Here is an 18,098-nt window from a genome sequence, read left to right as displayed (position 1 = left end):
TGAAAACAATCAAATTTAATTGATGTAGATGAAATGCATACAGGCTTTTTGTTTGTTTGTTTTGTTTTTGGTGGTGATGGGGTTGAACTCTGGGTCTGGGCACTGTCCCTCACCTCTTCAGCTCAAAGATCGTGTTCTACCACTTGAGCCACAGAGCCACTTCCATTTTTCTGAGTGGTTTATTGAAGATAAGAGTCTCAGGGCTTTTCCTGCTCAGGCTGGCTCTGAACCAAGGTCCTCAGATCTCAGCCTCCAGAGTATATAGGATTATAGGTTTGGGGAATGCACACAGTAGATAGGATTATAGGTGCAGAGCAAGGCATACAGTTTTTAAAGCCTCTGTGTATTATGCACTTTCTCTTGAAATAAAACTTGCTTCAAAAGAACCAAACATCTAGAAAAATGTTTTGGGATGAAAATGTATTTAAGATTTCTTCCTTAAAAATTGTATTTTAAAAGTCTTACACCACTCCTAAGAAGAACAAGCATAAGAGAAAGAAGGTTAAACTGGCTGTCCTGAAATACTACAAGGTGGATGAAAATGGCAAAGTTAGCCGCCTTCGTCGAGAGTGCCCTTCAGCTGAATGTGGTGCTGGGGTTTTTATGGCTAGCCACGTTGACAGGCATTACTGTGGCAAGCGCTGTCTCACTTACTGTTTCAACAAGCCAGAAGACAAGTGATTGTGTATGAATTAATAAAAGGCATAATCTAAAAAAAAAAAATTGTATTTTAATTTCTTTCCTTTTTTATCAGTTGTGGGGCCTGAACTCTGGGCCTGGGCGCTGTCCCTCAGCTCTTCAGCTTAAGGCTAGTGCTGTACCACTTGAGCCACAGCACCACTTTTGGCTTTTTTTTGCTTATGTGGTGCTGAAAAATTGCATCCAGGGCCATATGCGTGCAAGGCAAGCACTCTACCACTGAGCCACCTTCCCAGCCCCTGTATTTTAATTTCTAAGAAAATGTCTACTAAATATAAAGGGCCTGCTCCTTCCTTCCATCTGAATAGAGATCATATACAAATCATAGTAAAACAGCCCAGGAAATAATCTTAAATAGGCAGAAAGAGTGTGTTGGCAATGAACCCAGAAGTGTTTAATAACAGAGATTTATAATACATTTTTTTCCTTTTCCTAGTCAGATAGTGCCAAACTGTATATAGGCAAGATGACTTGGTTTCTGAGTTTTATCAGCCTAGAGATCAAATACATTAAGAGCAAGTAATAGACATATCTACTTTTTGAACTGAAAAAAAACTCTGCTTTTATGTTCTGTGCTCCCTCAGATAACACACTCTTCCACCTCAATTAATCTATTATCCACTTATCCCTGTGTCTGTGTGAGAAGAAGGGAAGAGACTCCCATCTTTGCACAAAGAGCAAAATAATGGCATAAAATAAGAAAGAAGCCGTTTGGAAGGAGGAGATATAAAGGATGGTTATGAGCTGAAAACGGGTTATTCAGGCTATTCACTGAAATTGCTTTATTCTAGCCCAAATCAAGTACTCACATCTTCTATATCCCCTTCATTTTTCTTATCATAGTGCCTAGAACTTGTCACCTCTGTCTAGAATACTTACTCTACCACTAACCCTTCCCCCTAATCTATAATCATATTTATATCCTCTATGCAGCATGTCAGGATTAGTTATAGCATTCTCTGAATGTTAGTGTCTCTCCCAGATTCACACATTGAAATGATAAGAACCAAGAATGTCATCGTAAAAAGTAAAGCCTTAGCCAGGCACTGCTGGCTTGCGCCTCTAATCCTGCCTACTTGGGAGGCTGAGAGCGGAGGATCTCAGTTCAAAGACAGCCTGGGCAGGAAAGTCTGTGAGACTTTTATCTCCAATGAACTTCCAGAAAGTCAGATGTGAAGCTGTGGCTCAACGTGGTACAGCCCTAGCTTTGAGTGAAAGAGCTCAGGGACAGTGCCCAGGCAATGACTTCAAGCCCCATGAACAACCAAAAACCAAAAAACAAAAACCAGAAAACCTGAGGCCTTTGGATCACAAGGTTCCACCTGAGAGATTCCTCTGTGCCTTGTCCCATGCAAAAGCACAAGGAAGACTTGTCATTTATGCACCAGGACAAGCCTTGGCCATACTTTGAGACCTCTTGCTCCTTCATCTTGGACACCTCAGCCTCCGGAACCATGTATCTGTTGTCTAGAAGTTATTCACTTTATAGTCTCTTGTCAGCATGAATAGAATAAAGACGGTCTCTTCGAGAATGTTTCCATCATATGCATTCATATTATTTTCTTACATAAAGATTTTTCCCATGGTAGCAGCTTCCTGACATTGCTATGACTTGTGAAAGGACTTTGTGAAAGACCATGAAAACTTTTGGCACTAGATTTCTATGGGGCAGAAATTTGATAGCTCTCTATTGTCAAAATCAAGGTGTGGGCCTGACAGTGCTCCTTTCTAGAATCTTCTCTTCTTGGCTTCTCTGACTTCTAGAGGATTCTGCATTCACTGACTCATGTTTTCTGTAGACCCTTCTCCTTGCCACCTCTGATCCTTCCTCCCCTTTCATTTGCTTCTTGTGTGGGAGCCAAGAAAGCTTGTGAACTTTTAAGGATTTATCTGATGAGATTGGGCATTAGACCCACTCTATAATTCTGTCAAACTCCTCTACTTTCAAATCTATAATCTGAATACCATTTATAGCGTCCCTTTATCTTAAGAAAGGCAACAAATTAACACCTCCCAGATATTAGAACATGGACATCCTTGGGACAGTCTTTTTCCTATCCCTCTCTTCTGAAGACATAGAGCGCTTCCTAGAAACTATTCTTTTGTACTTATGTCTCAGTAGTATATGTTGAAGATAGATGATAGCTAGATGGATGTTCACTTCTTTTGTATATTACTTTGCAAGTATAGTGCATGTGTAATTTGTTTCTATATCTCCACATCCTCTTCAAAGCTCCAGTGGAATATCCAATAAGTGGTAAGTTTCAATACATTTTTATTGAAAGATTAAATACATGAAAAGCCCTTTCTAACACATAAAATAGAAATATCTCTTTCCCTAAGGACATATCTTCCAAATAAAAATATGAAAAGGCATCTTTTGACAAGCATCAGTGTTCCTAGAGGAAAGAACAAGACATCAAATTTAAGTTCAGAGGAGTTTTAAAATGTCCCCAGGCAATGATTAAGAGCTTACTAAGATGATTCCTCTGTAGATAAATAAAAAAAATCTTGAGATAACACAAGGCAGCTATGTGAAACTACTGACAAATTAGGTAAGGCAGGTAGATCCTAATGCACCATCATCTTGTGCAGTAGAGATATGTTAAGGACAAGACAATTTTCATCCTTGTTCAGAGGCCATAGAAGCTATCCATTAAGGAGTCAGGAACTATGCTTAAGGAATTCTTGGCATTTTGAGAGCTAGAAGTTTTCACAAGTAAGGGATCCAGACAGCAGAGCCCCAAATTTGTACTCCTATTCTGTCTGACCTCAAGACACCCAGAGAAGAATCAAGCAGTTTCAGCTGTGGTCTCAAGGTTGAACAGTTTGAACTACTGCCCAGGAAATACTGTACAAAGGGATTTTACTCATCCTCTTTCTCATAAAGAGTGATATTGTACCATGCCTAAGGAAATGAAAGACAACGGACAAAGGACAAAAAACAATGTATCAGTTATACTCACAAGACAATATACTGGAATTGAACTATACAATTTGGGATGGAAAGGGACTGGGGGGCAGGGAAAGTGGGAGAAAAAGGAGGGAGGGATAACAATGCCCAACTAGAAGTGTACTCACTACCTTACGAATGCAACTGTAACCCCTCTGTCCATCACGTTGGCAGAAAAAAAATTATACTGCTTAAATTTTCCAAAAACTTCTATGAATTCCAGTATTGCTATTTCCCTCCAGGTTTGACATACCATTGTTTTTCTTTTTGTTGTGTTTCTTTTTGTTTATTGTCTCAGTAAATTAAATGATTATTTAACAGTATTAAAAAATTAGTAATTTCTGTCAGAGAGCTATAATATGTACAGGCTTTGATGCTTATTTTGCAATGACTCCTCAATCATGGGAAATAATTTGTTCTACTCTGAGAGTCAGTCTCATGGTTTTCTATTCTTTTTTTAGGTTATTTTTATGTCTTTTTTAATTGTGAAAATACCATACAGAGGGGTTACAATTACATGAGCAAAGTAATGAGTATATTTCTTTTTTTAATAATCATTACAAATATCATTTTATTATTATCGTAAAATAGAATAAAAGACCAGTCCCAATATATTACCTACCTATCATTATTCTTTTTTTATTGTGAAAATACCGTACAGAAGGGTTACAATTACATGGGCAAGGTAATGAGTGCATTTCTTATCAAAGATTGTTGCCTCCTCCTTTGTTTTCCCTACCCATCCCTTCCTATCTCCTTGCCCTGTCCACACACCCAGACTGCCCCATCAAAGTTGTAAAGTTTGTTTTCGACATAATGACTTGTACATCTCATTGTTGCAATGGGTCCACCTGTATCCCTATTTAAACAATTTGCTTTTTCCCTTCCCCTCCACAAATTATACCGACATCAAATACAGTGAACACAGGGGTTATACCGTGGGGGAAGGACATACAAAGCAACAAAGAAATCATCTTATAAATATGTTAGAAACAATAGCAAGGAAGAAAAAAAAACATTTCAGTCCTTATCTTGGGGTTCATTTCACGTAACATCAACTTATCTGACCTTTTCTGCTTTACTCAGACATATACTAGTTATTGAAAATAAGGGAAAGCATGGGACCTATGTTTCTTTGGGCCTGGCTTACTTCACAATATAATTTTTTCCAAGTCTTTCTATTTCCTAACAAATGGGGCAATGTCATTCTTTCTGATGGAGGCATAGAATTCCATTGTGTATATATACCACATTTTCTTGATCCATTCATCTACTGAGGGACACTGGGTTGGTTCCATATCTTAGCTATAGTAAATAATGCTGCAATAAACATAGTTGTGCTGGTAGTTTTAGTATGGTCTTGTTTGTGATCATTTGGGTCAATGCTCAGAAGTGGGATTGCTAGGTCATAGGGGAGCTCTATGTGGAGTCTTTTGAGGAAAATCCATACTGCTTTCCAAAGTGATTGAACAAGTTTACACTTCCACCAACAATGAAATAAGGTTCCCTTCTGTCCACATCCCCTCCAGCATCTGTTGTTATTAGAGTTCTTGATTATAGCCTTTCTAACTGGGGTGAGGTGGTATCTCAATGTAGTTTTGATTTGCATTTCTTTTATGGCCAGGGAGGTTGAGTATTTCTTCATGTGTCTATTGGCCATCATATTGAAAACCTAGAAATGAACCCTAGACCTATAGCCATCTAGTCTTCAATAAGGGAGCTAAAAAAATAGGAAGAGGGGCTGGGAAGTTGGCTCAGTGGTAGAGCACTTGCCTTGCATGCCTGAAGCCCTGGGTTCGACTCCTCAGCACCACATAAGCAAAAAGAAAAAAAGCCGGAAGTGGCACTGTGTCTCAAGTGGTAGGGTGCTAGCCTTGAGCTGAAGAGCTGAGGGACAGCGCCCAGGCCCATTGTTCAGGACCCACGACCGGACCCAAAAAAAAAAAAATAGGAAGAAAGACAGCTTCTTCAGTAAACGGTGCTGGCAAAATTGGTTAATCACTTGTAGAAAACTAAAGCTTATCAACAAAAGTTGATTCTGCACCAGAATCAACTCCAAATGGATCAAAGACCTCAGAGTCAAAGCAGACACTCGGAAAACATTACAGGATGGAATAGGAGAAACACTAGATCTCCTTGGCACAGGCCGAAATTTTCTTTTTTTTTCTTTTTTTTTTTGTGTGTGTGTGGGGGGGGGGGGGAGGGGTCTGGTCATGGGGCCTGAAATCTGGGCTTGAGTGCTGTCCCTCAGCTCTTCAGCTCAAGGCTAGCGCTCTACCACTTGAGGTACAGCGCCATTTCTGGCTTTTTTCTTTTTGCTTATGTGGTGCTGAGGAATCTAACCCAGGGCCTCAGGCATGCAAGGCAAGTGCTCTACCACTGAGCCACCTTCCCAGCCCCTGAAATTTTCTTAATAGCGACCCAGAAACACAATAAACCAAAGAAAGATTGGACAAATGGGATTGCATGAAATTGCAGAGCTTCTGCAAGGCAAAGGACATAGCTAGCAAGATCAATAGAAAGCTCACGGCTTGGGAGAAGATCTTCACTAGCCAAACAACAGACAAGGGTCTCATATCTAAAATATACCTGGAACTCAAAAAATTAAATCCTCCAACAACAAATCCTCAAAGAAACAACTGACCAATAAATAAGTGGGCTAAAGACTTACAGAGAAACTTCTCTCATGGTTTTCATTTGGGAAATTCGAGGCTTATTTTTAATAAGACTGTATTTTTAGACTTGGTATTAAAATGTTTGTCTCTGGTGCAGGAATTGCACTTGATCATGCAGGTACTGTAACATTTTTAGCCTGGCAATACTTTTAGCTTAATTTTCAATTTTTGTATACATAGGGAAAAGGTTTATTGATAATATCAATTGTTTTGAGAAGCCCAGTTCCAGGTTTGTGCCTAAAAATTTGCAGGGGACTCTTTCCTTCATTCGGCTACGGGACAAGACAAATGCTATCTCCCTTGCATTTGTCTGAGGTGTAGAGATTTTCCCTGCACATTCTTGTTTCCCTAAAGTTTTGATATTTAGAGTTTTCTTAAAATTTTGACATTCAGTTTAATAAATATTTGGAGAATAATTGTTTAGTACTTCATACTTTCTTTTTTATTTTATTCTTTATTATTATACTTAAATAGTTGTACAAAAGAGTTGACATTTAATGACGCACTTTATGAAAGCAATATATCTTGACAAATGTATTCCCTCTCAACATTCATGCCCATCCCTCCCCTACCTAGTACTTCCCTCATTCTTCTTATCCATTAGATGCATTGGACTCTTGTCCTCATTTTCTTCCATCTCTTCTTCATCCATCCAACCTTTTCCCCTTTCTGATGTACAGAAGCTATGTCCTTGATGTATCCAGGAAAGATATGGGTTTATGGAGCACAGAAGTCTCACGATTTGTCTCAGAGGCTCAGTCTGGAAGAAGTCAAGAATCTTAGAGGACTTACAATTCTAGTACAGAAGGAACAGAATTAATGTACAATCTCTAGTTTGATTAAAATAAACTAATACATCCAGCTCAGCCTGCATATAGTGAAAAGTAAATCAAAATAAGAATAAGGCTTATTAGAATTTATAACATGGCAGGTAGAAATCAAACCAAAACAGATTATCATTTAAAAAGTGTCTAAGCAGATAATGAAGTCTATATATCTATGACTAAAGCTTTTACACATGAATTACATTCTGTATTAGAAAAAGAAAGGGACAGGAATTTGGCAGAATCTTAGAAATTAAATTGATAATTTATTGCCAAAGAAGGACCATTTGGACAGGAATAATCAAAAAATTCCACAGTTCATTTACATATACAAATATATATATGTGTGCATATGGCAGTTAGAACTTGTAATGAGAATAGAGTCATTTTTAATAGTGATAGATTAACTCTTGAAAGATAGATGATAGAGATAGTAGTTGATATATGCATGATACATAAATTGGTAGGTGATAGAAGAAATAGTTTTTACAGAAGAAATACTCTTCAAGCTAACTGAGATACAAAGGATTGTTAAATATATAAGTCTTAAATACATACCACTGTATATTAACAGATACTTACTTAATTGTAATTATATAAGTCAGGGTAGACTCAGATGGTGATATTACCCTAAATTTAAAAGGAAGTTATTCCAGGCCCAGATGACTTACACATTACATGCATAAGCTTCCAGTAGGAATTCTCAGAGAAATCACAGAAAACACTGTCAAGAAGCACTGAAGTGCTTAGGTTGACTCAACAAGCCGAGTTTTGTTTGAGGAGTCGGTGCGGTGAACACTAAAGTCAAGGAGGAGATCCATCAGCTACTTGGAATACTCTTTCAAGCAGAGAGTGGGGGAGAAGTAGGTGGTTTCACCTCTCTCCCAATCTCCAATCTCCTGCCAGTGCATCTCATTGTCCAAATCCAACTCCAAAACCTGGGAAGGGCAACTATCATTTTTGGATGTTCTCTTTGGGACACTGAAGAGTAAGCAGACAGGAAGAATTAGCAATCTAATAATAGGGCAAACAAGTCCTGTTGCTCATCCTTTTCCTGCAAATGAATATAGAAGCATACGTAATTGTACTTGGTTTAACGAAACTGAATGATCTTTCATCTTATTGAAAACATTCTCTTCTATCATGCTTTGTTCATTTATTTTTGGAAAATATCTTTTTAATGATTGCTTTTTCTTTTCTTTTTAAAATTTAATTTAATTTTTTTTTTTTTTTGGTCTTGGGGTTTGAAACTGTGGGCCTGGGCGCTGTACCTCAGCTCTTCAGCTCAAAGCTAGCTTTCTACCACTTGAGCCACAGTGCCACTTCACACTTTCTGGTGATTTCTTGGAGATAAGAGTCTCAGGGACTTCCTGCCCAGGTTAGCTTTGAATTGTAAACCTCAGATCTCAGCCTCCTGAGTAGCTAGGATTACAGGCATGAGCCACTGGTGCCCAGCTTAATGATTGCCTTTTCTCAAAGCGTATTTTTTTAGTATATATTTTTATTGTACAGATGCTGTACAAAGGGGTTACAGTTACATGAGTAAGGTAATGAGTACATTTCCTATTGAGTATTGTTACCCCCTCTTTTGTTTTTCCCTTACCATCCCGTCCCTCCCAACCTCCCTAACTCCTCCCTCCCCAACCCCCTCAAAATTGTAAAGTTTGTTTTCAACATAGTGTCTTGTACAACTCATTGTTACAATGGGTAAATCTGTATCCTTATTTCAGTATTTGGTTATTTCCTTTCTCCTCTCCAAATTAGAAAAATGTCAAAAACTATGTACATATGACCATATAAGATGATGCTAAGCAAAATGAGCCCCAAGATAGGGATACAAGAGGTTTTATCTTTCTTGTTGTTATTTTTAATGAATTTATAATGGACTATGTGATTTTTGTTTCTTATGTATGTTCTTCCCCCCCCATGGTATAACCCCTCTTTTCACTATATTTGATTCACAAAGCATAATTTTAAAAAATATAAAATGTCTTTGATGTGATACTATTTCCTGGTTTATAAAGTTCTAGAAACATTTGTAAGCACATAATTTATACTTAATATTTTCCCTTATAACCCATTACTATAAATTAACTTGAAGTAATCAAAATACATGACCATTATCAAGTCTCCTGACAAATTAAATTCTGTATTTAGCAATACATATGAACAATTAAATTGACCAAAAGTTCATAATTTAATTATACTGCAATTAAAAATGTGAAAATCTTGTATTTCCTGTTAATATTCTATAATTCATAATATATTCCTCTTATTTTTAATATCTCTTTTGTTAAAGTTGTGTTAGATTTATAAAACTCATACTTCAGCAGAATATAAATCTTCTACATAGTACACTAAATTTACCCTATTATTCACTACTCATATTAGTGGTAGCCACATTTAGTTAACCAACACTGAAATGTTCTTATGTACAGTAATCTACAGTCTAATTTTCTTAATTCTATATTATGTTTTTCATGATTGCATTTAGAACCCCAGGATAAAGTTAGAAGTTTTATCTGTTTAAACTTTTCTTCATGGTTACAGTTTCTTAATATCCTTGTTTTAGATAAACTTTACAATGTGGACAGTGATCAGATGTTCTGTAAAAATGTTCTTTTTTCTGAGATTTCTCTGGAGTTTTTTATTTGTTTTTGTTTTTAAACAGTGTGATTTTGGATGAAAACCACCAGGAGTTATTCTTAGCATATCACATCAAAGATACATACTACTGCTAAGACTTCACTATGTTGCTAATGTTAATCATGGTTCCTGAGGTAGTTTCTAGTTAATCAAATTATTTGGCATTATTTTCCAAATGAGATTTTTGTATTCTCTCCAACTTATTTGTTTATACTAGTGTATCTTTGTATGCACTCAAGGATATTTATTTCACATTGAATTAAAAACATGAAAATTTAAATTCCATAATCATTGTGTTGAATAGCTAGAGATCGATGATAACAACTATCTAAATTTAAATTTCATAATAATTGCATCAGGTACACTAAAATTACATCTATGCATTTTACCTTTGCTAGTTTCCTTAGATATTGCTGAAAACTTATTCAATCTAAGGGAACACCCCTTGAAGGCTTCTGTTAGAATTTTAATCTGGCCTGTCCTAAATATTATGAGTGCATTTTCTCACAAGCTTATAAGGGGTAAGTAAAACTTGTTTTCTGTCTATAAAACTCAACAGACATTTCTCATGACTTTTCACATTTTGAGGCTACTAATTGTGAAATACTGTCTCATCTACTGCATTGCTCTTTTTGCTTAACTCATGTGCAATACGTCTATCTAGCTTGTACCTGTTCCAGAAATGGCATTTTAAGAAATAGAAAAAAATGGCTCCTTCTGGTCTAATTCCACTCTTGCTCTACATATTCACTTCTTTACTTGATGCATGAGTTGGGTGGAGAAAGCAATGGTCAGTTTGTGTCTAACGGACACTAATAATGCTGGTTGTACTGTATCTAGTTGTCACAGCAGTAACTCTTTGAATGAAAGCAACTGGACTCTTCAGACTTCACAGGTGATGAAACAAGATCCAAAGGTTAAGTTGCCCAAGATTATATGATTAGGTCAGCATTAATAGTAAATGTTGTATTCAGGCAGTATGCGAACTCTCATGTTTAATCTTCCACAACCCTGTAGTGTTATCCTCACTTTACAGACATCAAAACAGGAGTTTAAAGATGTTGAGAAACTTGCCAGAGGAAAGCAAAACTACAAAGTAATAATCTGTTTTTCCCAATTCTGTCCTTTTTCTTCAAATTCCTGTTGCTTCATGCAGTGTGGGTAATAGTCATAGATAAATGTGGATTTGCATATATAATTCATGTTTAGTGCATTTGGCTGCCACATTTGTGCATTCTTGTTCGCGAAAATAAAAAGATACAGCAAGAAGCAGAGAAGAGAATCACAATGTCAATAGTGCATATGCAAGAGTTTAATATAAATGGAAATTATAAATTGCATGTCACCGTGTCACTAGGATTAATAGAACTCACAATGTTTGTGTCTTCCTAATCTTATTAATATGGATTTTTTCACATCATAACAGCAAGAGTAGAAATTCTGGTCATGACTATGCTGTCTGTGAGGGGAGAACGTTCCTATACAAGCTCTTAATTCCTGCTTAATGATGGGGGTTATTCTTCAGTAAAAACTTTCTGAATCCTTTCCATTGTACCTGTGGTCAAAATCTTTAACCTCACTGGGCCTCTGTTTTATTTAAAATGTCTTTTAGGGAACATGTTAGAGTTAATCTATTATTATACTGCCATACATAATTTAAACTCATCAAAGTGGAAAATAAAAATACAGAAGACCCTCAACTGATGCTATGATTGTATCCTTATCAACCTATTGCAAGTTGTGAAACACACACATTAAAATGCATTAGCATCTCCATCCTACCAAACACAGTACTTCGGTCACACCATTTCCTCTGCAGCAGTAGGTGTGGCAGCCTGTGAGCTGTGATTTCCTGTCCCTTCTGAGCATCACAAAATATTACTATACCCTATACAGATTTCATGGGAAAAGAGCAAAAATAAAAATTCAGTGTATAGTTTCTGTTGAATGCACATTACTTTCCCCCTGAGTAGTCAAAAACTTATCAATGAATCCCTCATAATGATGGAATATATTAAAAGAAAATTCCCTAAACTCATACCATAAGTTGAGTAACACCTGTGCATTGATCTGATCATTTCTAAGCACAATCAAGCTTCCTGAAAAAGACCAAACATTTCTCAGACCTTCAGTAAAAGGTGTTATCCATACTATCCCCATCAAGGGATGTTAATAAGATAATCAAGTGGTTAGAGCAAGGAATTCCAAATCTAAACAGAACACATGGGAAGAAAGAAAATATACCTAAACAATATAGTGACATGAGGAGGAGAGCTGGAAGAGTTTGAATGACATTTCCTAAATCTTCCAGTAGCATTGGAGAAGCGATATTGTATTTGGATATAGAGTTCATCCAAGCTATTTCCATTAACTGAATCCAGAAATCCTGGTTAACATATGTTCATTTGCTTATATTATTCTAATATTTCATTCCTTGACCCTTCACCAAATGACCTTGATACAAATTTTGATTCACGTTTCCAAATTACATGCATATAGTTGGGAAAATTTTACAATACTTTCATGTATATGATAATTTTCTAAGATTTCATGTATTTACTCCTTGAAATCTCACTAATGAGAGATTTGGAGGTGAGCCTTAAGGTCATTCAACTGCTTGTGTCCATGCTTCTGTCCGTGCTATTATAAAGTCTTTTGACAGGAGAAGCAAATCTCAAATAGCAAGTATGAATACACTTTTTTCCCCTCATGAATATTTGGGAATTTGTGATCCTAATAATAATTCATGGAGATCCATTCATTCCTGGCTTTCATATCAGAAACCTAGAGAGGCTAGATGTTCACTTTGCTGTGTAATTCAGACACCTGTTCAGTAAAACTCTGAAATAGTCCCTGAAATATTTGCCTTTTAGCAATATACCAGAGCTGTCACTGAACATGTCTACTCTCTCAGCCTAGAGCGGAGATGTTAAAGAGCTGCACTTGTCATTTTGCTTTCCAAGATGGTTGGCACTTTAAGAAGTAGTCTTCCTCCCTTACGGAAATTCAACATTTGATTTCTACCATTGCTTTCTCAGGCTGAAGCTACATGTCATACTCATCTTCCCATCATTCAGACATTTAAACTCCAGGCAACTTCGCGTGACACATAAAGAATGTTTAGTGCTGATTACTGCTGAGTGAAAGGTTCTTCAATTGCTCTTCAACTTTCTTTAGTTCTTCTAAAGGGAAAAGCAATCTCTTATAGCAGAGTTTTCACATAAGGAATTAAGAGTTCACCTCACTTCTGACTAGCAAGAACAACCCAAGTGGGTGCCTCCCATCCCAACCTCACACCATACAATATGTAACAAGTTCACTTCCCAGCAAGTGAACAGCTTACTAGTTCAACTGCTATGTATTAAGTCTGTTTCATTACACCAGTAAAAAAAAAAAATCCAAGCAGGACACTGATAGCTCATGTCTATAATCCTAGCTAGTTAGAAGGCAAAGATCTGAAGATCACAGTTTAAAGTCAATCTGAGCAGAAAAGTCTGTGAGAAAACTAACAAAAGCCAGCAGTGGAGGTCTAACTCATATGGTAGAGCTCCATCCTTGAATACAAAAATAAAGCCACAGTTCAATTCCCAGTACAGCAACTCTCTCTCTCTCTCTCTCTCTCTCTCTCAATTTTACTCAAGAATAGGGATTTGATCTGTCTTGTTTAATACTATGTGTTTTTATACTTGTGAAAAGAATAGGTAATATGAATGTAACTCTACTTGTTATTTAAATTTTATTGTAAAGGTGATGTACAGAGAAGTTAGTCACATGAGTAAAGTAATGAGTACATTTCTTTTTAAACAGTGTTACCCTTCCTTTATTTTCTCCCACTTCACCTCACCAAGTTGTAAAGTTCATTTCCGATACAGTATTTAGTGCGTATCACTGTTGAATTGGGTTACTCTTAGCCTTGCCATTTCTGTGATTCCATAAGTCAGATAAACTTACATACAAGACAAAGGTACAGGAATGAAAAATAATGACAAGGAATAAACCAAAGGATTTAAAAAGAAAGAAAAAAACAAATAACAGTAAACAATACAATAAAAAATCTCTAGTTTCCATCTCTTGGAGTTCATTTTGTGGTCAAATACACATAGCTATTGAGCCATTGTGATCCTATGCTAAGAATATCCTAGAAGCTATGTTTCTTTGTGTCTCATTTACATTGTTTAGTACATAAGTATTTCCAATTCTTTCCATTTAATTGGGAGATGTTCTTCTTTCTGGTGGAAGCATAGAATTCCATTGTGTATCTATATCAAATTTTCTTGATCCATTCATCTGCTGAAGGGCATCTGGGTTGAGACCATACTTTATCTATGATAAATAATGATTCGATAAACATAGTTGTGCTGGTAGCTTTAGTGTGGCCTTGTTTGTGATTGTTTGGGTAAATGCCCAGAAGAAGGATTGCTGGGTCACAGGGAAGCTCTATGTTTAGTCTTTTGAAGAATCTCCACATTGCTTTCTGAAGTGATTAAACAACTTTACATTCCCACCAACAGTGTGGTAGCATTCCATTTTGGCCACATCCCCATCAGCACCTGCTTTTATTCATTTTCTTGGTAATGGCCATTCTAACTGGGTTGAGGTGGAATCTCAATGTTGTTTTTTTATTTAATTTTATTGTCAAGGTGATGTACACAGGGGCTGGAGTTACATACATAAAGTAGTGGGTACATTTCATGTCAAACATGTTAGCCCCCTCTCTCATTTTTTCTCCCATTTTCCCTCCTCCACAATTGCCCCCCCCCAAGTTGTACAGCTCATTTCTAGCATACTGTCTTGTGAGTATCACTGTTGCGTTGGTTTGCCCTTTGTTCTCTGTCTCATCATTTTGTTGCTCCCCTTCCCTAATTCAGATAAACCTATATACAGTACCTAGGGTACCAAAATCAAATACAGGGGATAAGCCATAGTGGAAAAAAATACAAAAGAAAATAAACTACATAGTATATTAAAAACAACAACAAAGAAAAACTTCTTGTTTCTATATTGTAGAGTTCATTTTGTTTAGCTTCATCTTATATGGTCATATGTATGTAGCTATTGAGCTATTCTGCTCATCTGCTAGGACTATCCTAGACATAACTAATACAAATGAGGGAAACCATGGGATCTATGTTTCTGTATGTCTTGGTTACTTAAAATGATATTGTCGTTTAGATTTGCATTTCTTTTATGAACAGATAACTCTATTTTTTAATCTGAAACAATGGATGCATTATTTCAATATTTTCTCACACTATTTCCGTAGTATTAAGTAACTTGTATGATTTTCTTTGGTTGAAATCCTTATCTGTGAAGTGGGAATGCTAGTTTATGAAATTTGACCTATGTAACTAATAAGAAAGCACCTTGTAGACATAAAGGGATATACATTTGTCCCTTTCCTCTTCACTCATAATTGGTTTGTGCAATCCAGGCCTTAAGGCCTTAATCTGGCTTCGTGAATCACATTATATTCCTTCCCATATGGTCCACATTTCTACTGCTCCAGTTCCTGACTTCATTTGTTTGTGACCTGTTATTTCCCATTATTCTCAGACTGCCATCTGCTCTACCATGACCTCTTTAAAAGTTTCAAGCCTTTCATATTAATAGGTGCTGTGAATTTTTTTATTCCTAGGAAAATCAACAATGCAAGGACCCTATTACAGATGCTGAAATCTTCAAGAAAGATTCACATATACATAAACCAGCAGCTGAGATCCAGACAAACAGTTGTCATCATTTGCTTCTATTAATAAATTAGTTTATCTGAACTACATAAATGTGATTACATATATGTATCTATATCTTATATATTATGTCCTATATAACATATTAAATATCTGCATATTATATATTCATATACATTGATGTATTATGCATATCTATGACATATTATATACAATATGTACACACATATGTATATATATATATATATTCCTTTGAAAACAGGATTTTCTGGGTAAGTGAACCAATGGAAGAACTGAAATTTGGACTCAAAATTTTCTAAGCTTACTCCTAAGAACAATGTGTATGACCTTTGTTGTGACATTAAAGTTAATTTTCCTGTCAGTTTTGAGCTTAACACATTTGATCCCATATACATTTACCCAGATGCTATTCTTTTATATAGTCTCAATTTTAGTGACCAAATTGTATATTCTTCTTCCTGATTCTGTCCTTGAATTTCTTTGGCATGCTTTCTCCTTAAGTCTCCATCTGCTTCATAAGCTTAAATCACAGGCAGGGACACATTTTTGTAGTTAGTATGAGGTCCAGACTACTTCCTGTCCTTGCTGGTAAAGGGAAGGTCACCATTCTCAGAAAAACCTAGGTCAACTTTGGGACATCCCAGAAGGCTCTTTGGTATTCTTAGAGCTGGGCGAATGTCCTTCATTCTCTGACTCTGCGAGTCAAATATCTCTTTAATAGTTATATTTTCTATTTAATTAGACCCAAGAAGGCAATTTCCTGTTGTACCACAATTAAAATATACTTAATCAGATAATAATACTTACCAATAAGAGCATTATTGCTCTCAAAAGCTGCTCATGATAGGAATGATATGCAGGCCTCTAAACCATGGCCACACAATTATTAGATGGTGACAGAGGTAGACATTGCAAAGTGCCAGATGACTGAGATTAATGTCCAGTGAAGTCCAGTGAAAAGATGCCATGGGTTGATATCTACCTCCTAACCGCCTGCCATCAACAGCAAAAGTCCAAGGAGAGAATTGCTTCAGTACAACAGGCCTGGTTGCCTACTGCTGTTGCTTTCTGTGTTCTATCATTAATTATCTCTGTTTTGTCAATACATTCTTTCCATAGTTTTCCCAGAACTGATTAAGATAAAAACAAGACATTTTCTTCTTTTTCTTTATCACCATCATCACCATTATCATCATCATCATCATCATCATCATCATCATCACTATTTACTTATTTTGTGATCCAAACAATTTGCATCTCTGAGATACTTCTACAGCTTCCGGTTTTTCAATTATTAGGTTATGAATAAAATCTATCAGCATACTGTCTCTCAGAGTTCTGAAAGTACTTCACTTTCACATAATAACATTTTCCTACATATTTAACTTTCATCTTCGCTCATTCTCCCCAACTCTCACTTCTGAAAAGAGACATTCTGGAACAACAGATCTCTACAGCTCTGCCTCAGCATATATATATATATATATATATATACACACACACACACACACACACACATATACATACATATATGTTCTTAGAATTGGCTCCCATGTGCTGAGAGATTTTGGACAGCTTTCAACTATTTTCCAAGCTCAGTCTCTCCATAGGTACAAGGAAAATATTTTACAATACCTATTAATTTCATTTTCAATGGGAGAATGCAATGCCACTTAGTATCTTTGAATGAAAATACTGGGTTCAACATATAAATTATATTTAATAAAAATGAGGAATAATGATGTTCCTATTATCCATGCAGGGTATACCTAGACCTGATGAGATAAATGCAAATGAGTGTCCAGACTTGGCATTGATTTCCACAAAGGTAATTAGAATATAAATTGTTTGACCCTAAATCCTCTTTCTTACCATTGAATCCTAATTCCTTTATCCTTCTAATGCCTCATTACAGAACTTTAGAGAGACAAGTCACTGACAAACTGGGCTGACATCTATTTTCTCAGATCAATAAACTAATATTGCTTTTAAAAGAAAGCATTTTTTCGATGTTCAAAGCAAAGCCAAGGAAACAGCATTTTAAAGCTGAAGTAAAAAGTCCTTAAAAGCTTATAAATTCTGTGAGAATTCATTTCCACTCATCTTCAATTTCAATTTCTACTGTTTCAGTTTCTTAGAGGCTACATCATTCTATAAATATTAAGCAAAATATTCCATAAATAAATAGTCATATTTCTAAACAGTGTGCATTTCTGAGTAGCATAATGAAATGCTGCTACTCTGTCCTAATCTTCAGTACTTGGAACCAGAATCATTCCTCAGTCAACAGATTTATGCTGTGTACCCTACGTGGCCACTAGTCAACCAGTAAAAATTTGCAAAGTCAGTATCATAATTGTTTTATTTTTATTATTATTTACTATTGTTAATTTCTTACTCTAGTTTATGAAATAAAGCCTCATAAATATGTTTGCCAAGAAGAATATACTGCATACAGAGTTTGATATGGTCAGTGGTTTCAGGCTTACCCAGAGGAACTTTAAAGCACTGTCCTGGAAAATAAGAAGGGAATGCAGGACATTTTCTGCTGAGAAGAAATCGTAGCCCAAGTTAATTATTTTCCTAGAGAATG

The sequence above is a fragment of the Dipodomys spectabilis genome, unplaced genomic scaffold (genome assembly GCF_019054845.1).
Source record: "Dipodomys spectabilis isolate Male_0828 unplaced genomic scaffold, ASM1905484v1 ptg000066l, whole genome shotgun sequence".
NCBI lineage: Eukaryota > Metazoa > Chordata > Mammalia > Rodentia > Heteromyidae > Dipodomys > Dipodomys spectabilis.
This window is presented reverse-complemented; position numbering follows the sequence as displayed.